Consider the following 13038-nt stretch of genomic DNA (forward strand, 5'->3'; position numbering starts at 1 on the left):
ATGAACCTCAGCTGGGAATACTGGGAAGAGCAGCTCCTTCAGGAAATAACTGGAAATAGCATCTGGGAATACTGGGAATAACTGCTCCTTCAGGAAATAACTGTAAATAGCAGCTGGCAACACTAGGAATAGCAGCTCCTTCAGGAAATAACTGGAAATAGCAGCTGGCAATACTGGGAATAGCAGCTCCTTCAGGAAATAACTGGGAATAGCTACTGGGAATACTGGGAATAGCAGCTCCTTCAGGAAATAACTGGAAATAGCAGCTGGCAATACTGGGAATAGCAGCTCCTTCAGGAAATAACTGGAAATAGCAGCTGGCAATACTGGGAATAGCAGCTCCTTCAGGAACTAACTATGAACCTCAGCTGGGAATACTGGGAAGAGCAGCTCCTTCAGGAAATAACTGGAAATAGCATCTGGGAATACTGGGAATAACAGCTCCTTCAGGAAATAACTGGAAATAGCAGCTGGCAACACTAGGAATAGCAGCTCCTTCAGGAACTAACTATGAACCTCAGCTGGGAATACTGGGAAGAGCAGCTCCTTCAGGAAATAACTGGAAATAGCAGCTGGCAATACTGGGAATTGCAAATCTTTCAGGAAATAACTGTTTACTAAAACAATAATACTTTTTTTCAAAACAATAATACCTTGAATTTCAATAAAAACAACAGTGCACACAAGAGGTGCCAGGGAGTTTGAATGGCAGCTATTTAACCCCTTTTAGCCAGTGTTTCACCAGCTGAACATGCACACAGATCTGAGCATCACCGAAGCATGCAAGACTACTACACTAGTGCAAACCAGGTTCACACTATATTCCCATGACATAATACCTGTACATTTGCTCTTTTTCATATCTGGGGAAACTTCCTTAACATACAGGATCCATCAAGTAACAGGAGGAGAGGTCTGTTTCCAAACGTCTAAATTGACAATTTAGACGACCCTGACACACTGACACAACGTACGGTATGTAATATAGACGGTAGGTGTTCGAGCAGGAACAAACTCAGAATCCAGGCGGAGCCCGAGACCTGCTGCCTTGGAGGTAGGAGGTAGAGATGAACTGGGATACGGTACTGTTGCTGGAAACAAATGACAGCCATGATAGAGCCCCACTTATCATAAAGGCTGGCCCCACCGAGACAGATCCGCACAGTCCTCTAATTCCACTTGAGCTCACTGCTCCTGCAGTAGGGCTCAAATTATTTTTTTTGTTAATATCCCAGAAGGGGTGTAGCACGCTAGCCTGCTGCCGCCAAGTGGGCGCCAGAGACGGATTTGTGTCAGGCCTGCTCTTTGCCCCTGGCCAGCGTTAACCTTGGTATAATGCACTGCAGGGGAGCAGAGCCCGAGCACACTGAGTGAGGAATGTGCTACTGGAGCTGCAGGCCTCTCAGAGCAGCTTGCACTGGATTCTGCAGCCCGAGAGGCAGACAAGGTGGATTCTGTACACGATCTGTGCTCCTTCCTCTACAGGAACTGAGGATAAAGCAGGCGATTTCAGGGTCACTTTTAACAACGGGTTTCGGAAGAACTGACATTTATAGTTTTCTGTTAAACAGTCGGCTAACATAAACCCTTTGTTTCCAAACCAAGATTTGGCCTTTGATACCTGTTTTGTCTGAAGCAGAAAGCAATTGTTGAAAAATAGCAACACTGCAATAAAGGAGACACATTCCTGTCCTTAATTGGAAATATAATTACGATTTACCACGCAAAACTGTTCCAGTGCCAGATGCAGGAGAGCAGCAATCTCCGTCAACAGCAGAACATCATTTAAATTCACCCTGTGGCAAGCTCCTCGGGTGGGTGGAGACTTTACTACTAAACGTATTCGTGCAGGTGGATGTAGTTAGTTGTGCAGGTGGGTGGACTGTAGTTAGTTGTGCAGATAGATGGACTTTAACTTGTGCAGGTAAGTGGAGTGTAGTTAGTTGTGCAGATGGGTGGACTGTAGTTAGCTGTGCAGATGGATGGACTGTAGTTGTTTATGGAGGCAGATGAACTGTAATTAATTGTGCAGGTGAGTGAACTGTAATTACCTACAGAGGCCCCACAGAGGGGGTGTCTCTGTACACGTTTGATCCCTGCCTTCACTCACAGTCACCCATCTGGGAAAGACATTCAAGATTACATGGATCTCTCACAGAAGAACAAGAGGAAAGCAATGTAAAGTTAGCAACAGCGATTGCACCATAAATCACAGTGGCTGTCTGCGCAGCAAACTAATTTTACCTTATAATGTACGTCTGCTTTTCACTGACATCGGGATAAGCAGAAGCATGACAAGGCATGATTACTGCAATTATGCTGGTTGTTCTTTTACGATTCCTTCACCGACTTCTTCAGTCAAATGTTTAGCGAAGTGTAAAATCAAGCAGCAACAGAGAACAGGGCAGAAAGCTTTTATTACTGAACACAGCTGGTAGCAGCCACCCTCCTGATCTGAGAGAGGGAAGGCGGCTTGTGGATAGTAGCTTAGAAGACCAGTTAGTCAGTCTGTTGGCTGATAGGCAGGGGTCAGTGGTTAGGATGAGCAGCAGGTGGGTGTTTGGGTTAGTACGGAGGTGGACGAGTTGGTGGGCTGGTACATTAGTGGACTAAGCAGTAGGAGTTTGCCGATGCAATACGACAAGTAACTTCAAAAACCTGGTCAGGCAATTTCTGTCAACAAAATGACAGCAGGGCCCAGCGATCAATGTCCACCACTTGCGCCGCAGGCTTCTTCTTTGAGGACGACAGGGACCATGGTCCAGTCAGACACCGTCTCCTGCTCCCCGGGATCTGTGGGGGAACACAGAGCAAACACAGCATTGCGGGAATCTGAACACGCGCAAGCTGCAGTTCTCTGCAGACAAAGGACAGGAGACAGAGCCCTCGAACCCTCCAGGAATGGGACAGGACCCTGAACACTAAACACACAGGCACCACTGCACCTCTTTCACAGGCCATATCTGCACAAAGGCGTTCAGCAGCCTACTCGGTCAAGCTGGGGTCCAAGAACAACACTGTAGCACGTACATCTCCTCCTTCCATGCTAGAGAGTCCCTTTCCAGTCCCGCAGCTGGCTTCATTGTCACAACCGAAGGATTCGGTTTCTTGCTGTTCCAACACGGCCTTGTTGGAAAAGAAAGCCACTTTGTCCTGCTGAGGTCTGTCCTGGGGAATTTAAATCCTGGCTTCCCACACCAGGGGCGTAGCCAGGAATTAATTTTTGGGTGGTTCTGCCAGTAGAGGGGCACCCCTCCAATTTATAATGCAATCCTCGGGCAGTATTCGGAAAAAAAACACATCTCAAAAGGAAAACATCTCATACAATAACACTCCACAAGTTAAAACAACGGCGGAACGGCGGTGATTGTCCGTTATCAATCAATGCAAGGGTGGGCGGATTTGCGCTATTATGAGTGTCCCTCCAAACCCTACCACTTGCTGTAACCCATTAATCCCTGTACAGGGTCCATAGGCCTTTCCAGCGCTCCTTTGCCGTGGGGAAACCCCATTTAGCAACGTCGCGCTTCATCCTCCTCCTGAGGTCCGCCAGGATCCTCTCCTCCAGCTCCCTCGCTCCCCACTCGATGTTGTGCCGGATGAGATTGTTCCTCGCGTCCCACAGGCCTTTCTTTGTGAGGGACAGCAGCAGCCACATCAGGAACTGCATCCCCCTGTCCAGTCCGGTAGGTGCCAGCCCCAGCAGAACGTACTGGTAACTGAGCACCGCACCCGTCCCCAGGAGTTGCATGGTGTTGTCCATTCTGCCCCACACCGCCTTGGCGAAGGGGCAGCTCCAGAACACGTGCTCCTGAGTCTCCTCGACGAAACACGTGTCCCGGGGGCAATGCGGATTCCTGGTAAGCGAGTGTCTGTAGAGGACCTCTCTGGTAGCCAGTCTCTTGTGTACGGCCATCCAGTTGAGGTCCTTCAGTTCGTTGTCCAGTTCTTTCGGCTGCGTCCTTTCCCAGACTTGTCTGGGAATTCGCAGCCTTTCGTCGGCGACCAGATGCCCCCTCACCTCTTTGTACAGAGCTCTGTGGTTGGTGCAGAGCTCTGGCTGTCTCGTGGCCTCGTACCTCCTGCTCCACTTGACAGCGTGGGTGTAGAACTTTGGTCGCCTCTCTGCCTTGGGCCCAGTGTTTGACCACTGGACCAAGTGCCTCATCGGGATGGAGAGCCACAGCCTGACAAAGTACTGGTACTTGTGGCCGATGGGCTCCCGCAGCGCCCGACAGAGGTTGCAGTAAAAGATGCAGTCGAGTTTCAGGGGGAAATGTGGGACATCTCGACCCCCTTCCTCGACCGCCTGACACATCCGGTTTCTCGTGATGTACTCGTACCTGCCGCCCCAGATGAAGCCGAAGATCATCCCTTGCAGCGCTCGTCTGAGTCTGGCCGGCAGCGGGTACACCACCGCCAGGTAAACCAGAGCCGGCAGGACGTCTGCTTTCAACACCATCACTTTCCCTGTGTAGGACAGCGACCGCGTTTTCCACAGACCCAGCTTGGCGTTCACCCTGGCGATCCTCTCAGTCCAGTTGTTGGTCTCGTTGTCCTGGCTCTGGAAGGAAACCCCCAGTATTCTGAGGGGCTCCGTGCAGAGCTCGAGACCCTCCGGCGCCGTCGTCCTGTGCTTCCAGGGCCCGAAGAACTTCAGTTTGCTCTTTCGGCGGTTGAGCTTCGACCCCGAGGCTCTGGAGTATTGCTCCATGACCTGCAGGGCCCTCCTCAACCCCCTGTCCGACCTCAGGAACAGCGTCGTGTCGTCGGCGTACTGGGAGATCTTCAGGGTTTCCCCCGCGCCTCCCGGTATCTCCAGGCCGTCGATGACGGGGTCCCGTCTCACCGCCTCTGCTAAGGGCTCTGTGAAGAGAACATAGAGAAGGGGTGAAAGGGGGCAGCCCTGTCGTACTCCGGATTCCTGGGGAATGAAATCCCCCAGGTTTCCGTTCACGTTCACTCTGCTGCCCACGTCAGAGTACAGAATCTGAATCCAGCGGCTGAAACTCTCTCCGAAACCGAAGCGTTCCAGCACCCTGAACAGATAGCTGTGGTTCACTCTGTCAAAGGCTTTCTCCTGGTCCAGGCTGACCACCATCATGGGCGCGTTCCGGTCCTCGGCCCAGGCGATGGCGTCTCTGGTCAGCTGGAGGTTCCAGCTGACGGATCGCCCCTCCACCCCACACGTCTGGTCGCTGTGGATGATGTGGGGGAGGGCGGTTCTCAGTCTGCCGGTCAGGAGCTTGGACAGGATCTTTACGTCCACGCAGAGCATCGTGATCGGCCTCCAGTTTTTGAGGTCGGCGGCGTCTCCTCCCTTGAAGAGCAGGGAGATGACGCCCTCCCTCATGGTGTCTCCGAGTTTCCCCCGGCGGAAGATCTCCTGCGCCACTTCCACCAGATCTGCCGCCAGGGTGTCCCAGAAGCAGGTGTAGAATTCCTTGGGGAGTCCGTCCGGCCCCGGCACCTTGCCATTCTCCATGGACAAGAGCGCCGCCTTCAGCTCCTCGGCCGTGATCGGACCCTCCAAGTCCTCCCTCACCTCCTCCGGTACTCGTGCCGTCAGCCCCTCCAGAAAAGCATCGCCTGCCTCCACCTCCGTCTGCTTTTCTGAAAAGAGCTCCGTGTAGAAAGCGGTGGCCGCCTCTACTTTGTCGCTCTCGTCCAGCACTTCCTCTCCATCTCCCCGTCTCAGGCTGTGGATCACCCTCTTTTTCTGGGCTCCCCGGACCTGGTTGAAGAAATAGGAGGAACAGGTTTCATTATTTTCGTAATGCTCCCTCTGTGCTTTGACGAGGAAAGCCTTGGCTTTCTCCGTGTGCAGTCTGCGGAGCCTCTCCTTCAGGTCCCGTGCCCGGGCTGAATTGAAGGCTCCTCCCCCGTTAGCCGAGCTGTACTCCTCCTCGAGTTGCCTCTGGAGTCGTGCAGCTTCCTTCCTCTCCCTGGCCGCCTTCCGTCTGCAGTACGTCTGCGCCAGGGTTCGGGTCCTGTCCTTCACCGACTCCCACCATTCCACCACTGAGCTGTAGCCGTCTCTCAGGTCTCACCTCGGGCAGTATAGTCAAAGAGCAGAATTAGCAGAACCTTATGTATACATACTCTCACTCTCTCTCACACACACACACACACGTTAAGCAACAGTCACCTAGGCTGCCGAACGCTACTGTGCCACGGCGGACACACAAAAAAACAAGCAGTGCCTACCTCTGTTGTGAGGTTTTGACCTTCTAGACCAGACGTAGGCGTCGGGGCTGGAAATTGAATATGACGATAATCTCGTCACTGTTTACAGAGTCGGCAAATTCCCGATCAAATGACATCTAGTTTGCAAAGGTCTCTCATATGAGGACTTTGTCTTTAGCTAAAGAAAACCTGCAAGAGCTCATTTTCACCTGTTGCTTGTAACAGTTCTAAGTATTTCGTATGCCTGCTTTTAGATTGTTCAGTAGTTTTACGAGTTACTCTGCCGTTAATATTTTATTGCAAAACACAATGAACACAACGCAAAACGCAAGATTCAAAATCCGTCCAAAATATTGTATTTAAAGTACCATGCAGGGTTTACCTGGAGCTCCGTGAAGTTGTCCCCCCTACAGACAGCACAAACGTTGAAACCACAGACAGCCGTTGAAAGTAGCGTTTGTGCTGCTTTGGTTTCCGAGATATATCACCTCGTGTTTTCGCAGTCGTGACGTCTCTCAACCCCCCCTACAATGTCGTAGTGGAACCGGACCGGTCTCACTCGTTTGTGCTACTTTCGTTCCCGAGATATAGCGCCTTGATTTTCAGTGATCACGTGACCAGGCATGGCGACTTTGACCTCCAGTGACCCCGTCTGCCGAGTTCAAGCGTCTGATACCGGTGCGAGAGTACCAGTTCTGCAATTGTGTTCCTCTGTTTGCCCGGATGGGGGGACGGCGGTGGATTTTGCATTTAAGTGTCTTCTGTGCGCTCCTGTGAGCATGAAAATTAAATTTGTCACGAATATCATCCTAATCAGAAGAGTTGCGGGTGTAGTCTCTAAAAGCGAACTCTAGCAGCAAACAATTGCATGTTCTTACCAAGAGGCTTTAACGAGCACGTTAATACTTCATAGCGGTGTGCTTTTTTAAAAATCTAAAAACTAAAATCTAAAAATCTAATCTTTTTTTAAAAGCCACATGTTCAAAAAGGCTTGAATCTGCAACTTTACGAACAACAGGACCACTGTTGCACTTTTCTTGCAAAACACATTCGTTAACGTGAAAATGAACCAGGGTGTTTTTAAGGGGCACTACGTACAAGGTTGTCGCGGGTAGTAAATAACACATCCGAGAGGCAACACTGGAAAGTCCACCGTCTCACACCTGCGGACCGCGGCAATATTGGAAACATTTTTTTTAATAAACCGTCATTATCCGTGTGTTAGTATTTACAGGTGTCTTATGTGCAAACATGAAGCGATGAGCTCACAGTCCTTTTATCTTTGTGTTTCTGGCCAGATTAATCGTGTGTGCTGTATGAGTACGCTGGATATACAGTAACACATCCATTGGTTTCCAATTGCTAATCAATCTAAGAGAAGTCGCACTGAGGTCAAAAGTGAATAGCAGACAAAGAATGTCATGGCATCCCCATCGCGTTCACGACTCCGATAGCATGTCACGATAGGAGTGCGCGCATCACGATCACATCGCAATACCCATTGTGACTGGTGCATCACTGTCATGGCGCCACTGTCATGACATTAAGTCCATATATCGCGATATGACATAACCCCGCAAAAAGCCCCCCCCCCCATATCGCGACATGAAAGGCCCTATATCGCATGACATGCCCAGCCAAAACGCCCACCCCCCATGTCGCGACATGGAATTCATATATCGCGATATGACAAAAAACCTGTCACAACCATGTCGCGACATGAAGCCCGTATTCGTGATATGACATACCCCCGACAAAATGCCTCATACCCATGTCATGAGTCCAAATGTTGCGATAGGACATACCCTGACATGATATGTTGACCCCATGTCACGACGCAAAGTCCATATATCGCAACACGTCCTATCTGGGTATATCATGTCCTGATATGAGACCTTTGTTGAGACAGCGGTGCCAGGGTGGCATGGAAACAAGGCGCCAGTCGTGATATGCACTGCCGCGATATACATGTGATATACATGGGGTCCCTATCATGACATGGTGCGGAGGTCCTGTCGCGATAGTATCCCTCAGTTACGCGTTTGGCAACGGCGTGTCACGGTAGAGAAAGTAAAGGAAAACGTGCCTTAGAAAATAAAAACCATAGATCTTACTATCACGGTTATTTTAGGTACATTACAACCACAGGTTTATGTCACAGATGGTTAACTTGTTGGCATGCGTCATGTCTTAGTATTATTTACATACAAGGAGGCTCATATGTTTATGGATATTGATTGTCTTTAAAATGTTAAGGATACGAGCTAAACTGTAACAGAGCGCTTGAACTCGGCAGACGGGGTCACTGGAGGGCAAAGGCACCGTGCATGGTCACGTGATCACCGGAAAAACAAGGCGCTATATCTCGGAAACAAAGGCAGCACAAACGCTACTTTCAACGGCACAAACCGGCACAAACGTGGCACTAACGAATGAGGTGGGTTTCATCGTTTGTGCTGTCTGTAAGGGGGCCAACTTCACTGAGCTTTTACCTTCCCTTTAAATATTCAGCAGACTTGAGCACAACAAACCAGGGGAACGTGCATGCACGTATGGGTTTCAGAGGTTAGAGTAAATGCATCGTCCCAAAGGTAATATCGAGTGAGGCGCCATGAGAACAAAAACTGCGAAGATCTTGTTCGATCCTTCGTGATGCTTTTAAACTTGTATGAAACCCACGAAATCAGTATTCTATTTTCGATGCCAAAAGACAGCAAATTTGGAAATTCGTGACTTCCCACAAGACTTAACACTGAATTGTTATAGTCGCATTACAGTGCTAACCAATTCACTGTACCTTTAATTGCCAGAATGGTCTGCATAAAATTAAACATTTTGCAGGGCATTTAGAGGCGACCTGAATAGTTACCTGTAAAATGCACACTTGCATCTATCCGTCAATATTATCTTAATATTATTAATGCATTCCAAAACTTTTCATTTGTTTACAGGAGAAATTTTAGAACCTCTTCGTGCTTAACTCCTACAGGTCGACCAGGTATCGAGCTGCTACAAGCAAACTCGTGCACTGCCCCTTGCGGTCCAGGAACATTTGTATTCGGGAAGCCAGGCTGTACTCCTTAAAACCCAAGATGCCTGTAGCATCTCATGTGTCTTATTTGTTTCGGGACTGGTCCGGTCATCTACAGACGTAGATATATGCATCTGTTTTGCCATGTTGGCTAATAAACCAAAAACCTAGCGCTAGATAGCTCCATGGGTGTCTGACGACACCAATAGCCAATAAGACTACGGCTACGCATGCACCGCCCCACTACATTTATATTTAATAATAATTTTCTTGTTGGTCACAAGAGATACAGAGAGCCAATAGCAAATCACATACGATGAAAAAAATCAACACGCAACATTAAAAAGTAAATCATCAAACAAGGGGGGAAAAAAATCTCAGATTTCTTTGGACTGATTGGGTAGGCCTATGATCAATCAGGGCGACCCGTGGCTACGCCCCTGTCCAACACAATAAGACACTCTTATTGGCGCCACGGGGTACAAATAAATGCGTTTCAGCGAGATAGTAAGTTTCTTGTTTAAACGCAAATATATATATTTCTTATTGCCGCTAATAAGCTTCCTTAACTATCTCGTCAGAACACAGATTTTTTTTTTCTCCGCGGCGCCAATAAACTTCCGTACTTGTCTTTTAATAAAACAAAAAATCAAGTCTTACGTTGGATTTTATCAAATCAAGAACAGAGACACATTGCCATCTGCTGGCAATTAGATCATACTGCAGCAGCCGACAAAGCGATCAATAGAGAGCTGAGTAAGACGTCTAGCACCAGCGACCTGCATAGAACATGATTTACACAAGAATTCGGCCCTGGACTGCATTAATGTGTAATACCTTCTTCCGCAGCCCCTCACACAGCAGATGCCGCTGCGGGCCTGGAAGAGGTGGACCACCATATGACACCATGTCCAGCCTCTCGGTTCACTTCCTGCATAAGATGCAATTTTAGCAAGTCTTGTTTGTTAACAAAAAAATAATAATTTTGATTTTGTTAGGTTGCTTTTCTCTGTTTATGACACTCATTCAAACTGAATGATCACAAAATAATGAGGCTTGGGCAGCAAACCAAAGTTTGGCATAGTTGTTCGCTATTTTAAAACAAATGTTATGTTGTTTTTGTCTTTAAAAAGAGTGCCTTTTTCCATATTCCAAGGTACAGTTCATGCCTTCCTCTCTCAGTGTTATCTGTGATGCGATACACTTTGTTTAGTACCTAGTATAATCCCCAACGGGGGAATTCAGCTGCCAACACAGCTCATAGACATACAGTAAAGAACATAAAAACACTACGCAGACATGACATATAACTCAGTACATCGACATGACTGATCACACCATGCACTGCACAAGAACAGTGGAATTCCAAGGGAAAGAGTCTTATGCTCTGGAGGTATTTTGTGCACAGATAGGTTAAACAGCATCTCCTAAACCTCTCTGTAGTGCATCAGGGAGCTAAAAAGAAACACCAAAAAGGCTTTTTTGACCTAAAAGTAGGGTAGAGAGTAGAGTAATTTATTTCCATATGTACACATACACTGGAATTCTGAATCACACTGATCTCTCGGGACATTCACTGTACAACAGACAGCACCACACAATATTGACAACAGGAACGATAAATATGTTGTAGAACAATAAATACGTAGTAGTGACAAAAAAAACATGGTGGACCATGCAAAACGTGCATAGTGCAGATGTGTATTAAGGCCCTGCAGTTAGCTGTTGAGGAGGTGTACTGCAGTGAGATAGAAGCTGTTCTTGAGTCTAGTGGTCCTTGCTCTAATATTGCGGTACTGCTTGCCAGAGTGCAGGGGGAAGAACAGTTTGTGGCCCTGATGTTTGGGATCCTGAATGATGGATTAGGCTTTATTGCGACAGGGGATGGTGTGAGTCTCACCGATTGATGGTAAATCATATCCTATAATCCTCTGTGCTGTTGCCACAACCCTTTGTAGTGTGTCTTTGTCATGCATGGTAGTATTTCTGTACCACACAGTGATGCCACTAGTGAGGACACTTTCTATGGTGCTGGGGTAAAAGTTAATGAGGAACTACTTCCCCATACTGCATTTCTTTAAGCACTGCAGAAAGTGCAAGTGCTGTTGTGTCTTTTTCAGACTGGCTACAATGTTGTGAGACCAAGCCAAGTAGTGGAGATCTGCAGGCCGAGGAACCAGAAGTGGCTGACAGTTTCCACTGCTGTGCCATTGATGCTGATTGGGGCGTGACTCCCTCTGGGTCTCCTGAAGTCCACAATGAGCTCTTTTGTCTTGTTTGTCAACAGATTCAAGGACAGATTGTTGTCAAACCACCATCTTGTAAGATGCTCCACCTCATTCCTGTATGCGGATTAATCATTGTTGTTGATCAGCCCAATAATAGAGGTGTCATCTGCAAACATAAAAATGTGGTTGCTGCTGTAAATGGCTGTAGAGTTGTAGGTGAACAAGCAGTATAGCCTAGGACTGAGACAGCAGCCCTGGTGAGCTCCAGTTTAGGATCACTGTAGAGAAGACATTGTTGCCAATTTTCACCACCTGAGGTCTGCCCATCAGGATATCCAGTTGCAGATAGAGTTGCATAAGCCCAGATTCCTGAGTTTTGGGACCAGCTTGGTGGGAACAATTGTGTTGAAGGCTGAGCTGTAATCTATAAACAGCATCCTAACATAGGTGCCTTCTCTGTCTAAATGTTCTAGGGCAGTATGTAGTGCTAGAGATATAGCATCATCAACTGACCTGGGTGGTAAGCAAACTGAAGTGGGTCAAGGGAGTCTGGGATATATGACAATACTAGTCTTTCCAGACACGTCATGACCACTGAACTGAGTGCCACTGGGCATTTATTGTTCAAGCACGTTACCCTGGTCTTCCTGGGCAGTGGCACAGTTGTGATTTTCTTAAAGCACTCTGGTACAACAGACAGGGACAGAGAGGTGAAAAATGTCTGTATACCCTGAAGATAGCTGGTCTGCACAGGTTTTAAGGACACAAGGGGAGACACCATCTGGGCCGGCTGTTTTATGTGTTCTCACTCACTTAAAGGCTCTACACACCTCCTGTTCAAAGAACTGTCACACAAAGTCCCCTGGTTCACTGGGAGCCCTGAAGCAGGCTCTGTGCTTTGAGCCTCAAAACGGGGATGGAAGCTGTCCAGCTCATCTGGGAGAGATGCTTCAGTGGAGGAAATATGCTGGTGTTGCCTTTATAGCTAACATAACATCATACCATCACTTTATTAGCTCTATACAATTTCTTGCATTAGGAATTCATCTTTTCGGATACCGCAGCTTGCTCTGCATCAGACACACAGACAGGGAGAGAAGCCTGTGGTCAGAGCGCAGGGTCAGCCATTTATACGGTGCCCCTGGAGCAGTTGGGGTTAAGGGCCTTGCTCAGGGACCCAATGGCGTAGGATTCCTCTGCCGGCCGTGGGATTTGAACCGGCAACCTTCCAGCCACAGGCGCAGATCCTGAGCCACAGAGCCACCACTCCGCTCAGCCTTCAGGCCTTGCCACGTGCACCTGGAGTCAGCCCCAAGCTGTTGGTCCTTGTACTCCTGTGTGGAGAGGCTGCCGCACACTCTCCACAATAAGTGTGGATTTCCTCATGGTCTGAACTTTGGTACCACGTCCTCCCTAGACTGTGCCACTTCACTAAACAATGCAGCACCAGGGGGTGTCCCCTGCAAAGGAGAAGAGGGGGAGACATTCAAGGCACAGACGGTAGCTTTGCAACTTCAAATGGAAGCATTAACAAAACACTACAACCCAGACAAGGCAGAATATTTGCGTTACAGTCACCTCTGCCTGCGATGT

At 48.3% G+C, this 13038-nt stretch overlaps 1 long non-coding RNA gene across 1 annotated transcript; it reads right to left on the bottom strand.

Moving 5' to 3' along the window:
- Positions 1–1211: 1211 nt before the first annotated feature.
- On the bottom strand, positions 1212–6488 carry LOC148659117 (uncharacterized). Its single transcript, XR_015940313.1, has 2 exons — positions 6051–6488; positions 1212–3273 (listed from the first exon to the last, which is right to left on the bottom strand). It is a non-coding gene; the product is annotated as an uncharacterized LOC148659117 (long non-coding RNA).
- Positions 6489–13038: the final 6550 nt, after the last annotated feature.

The sequence above is a fragment of the Lepisosteus platostomus genome, chromosome 7 (genome assembly GCF_059453375.1).
Source record: "Lepisosteus platostomus isolate fLepPlt1 chromosome 7, fLepPlt1.hap1, whole genome shotgun sequence".
NCBI classification, from domain to species: Eukaryota; Metazoa; Chordata; class Actinopteri; order Semionotiformes; family Lepisosteidae; genus Lepisosteus; species Lepisosteus platostomus.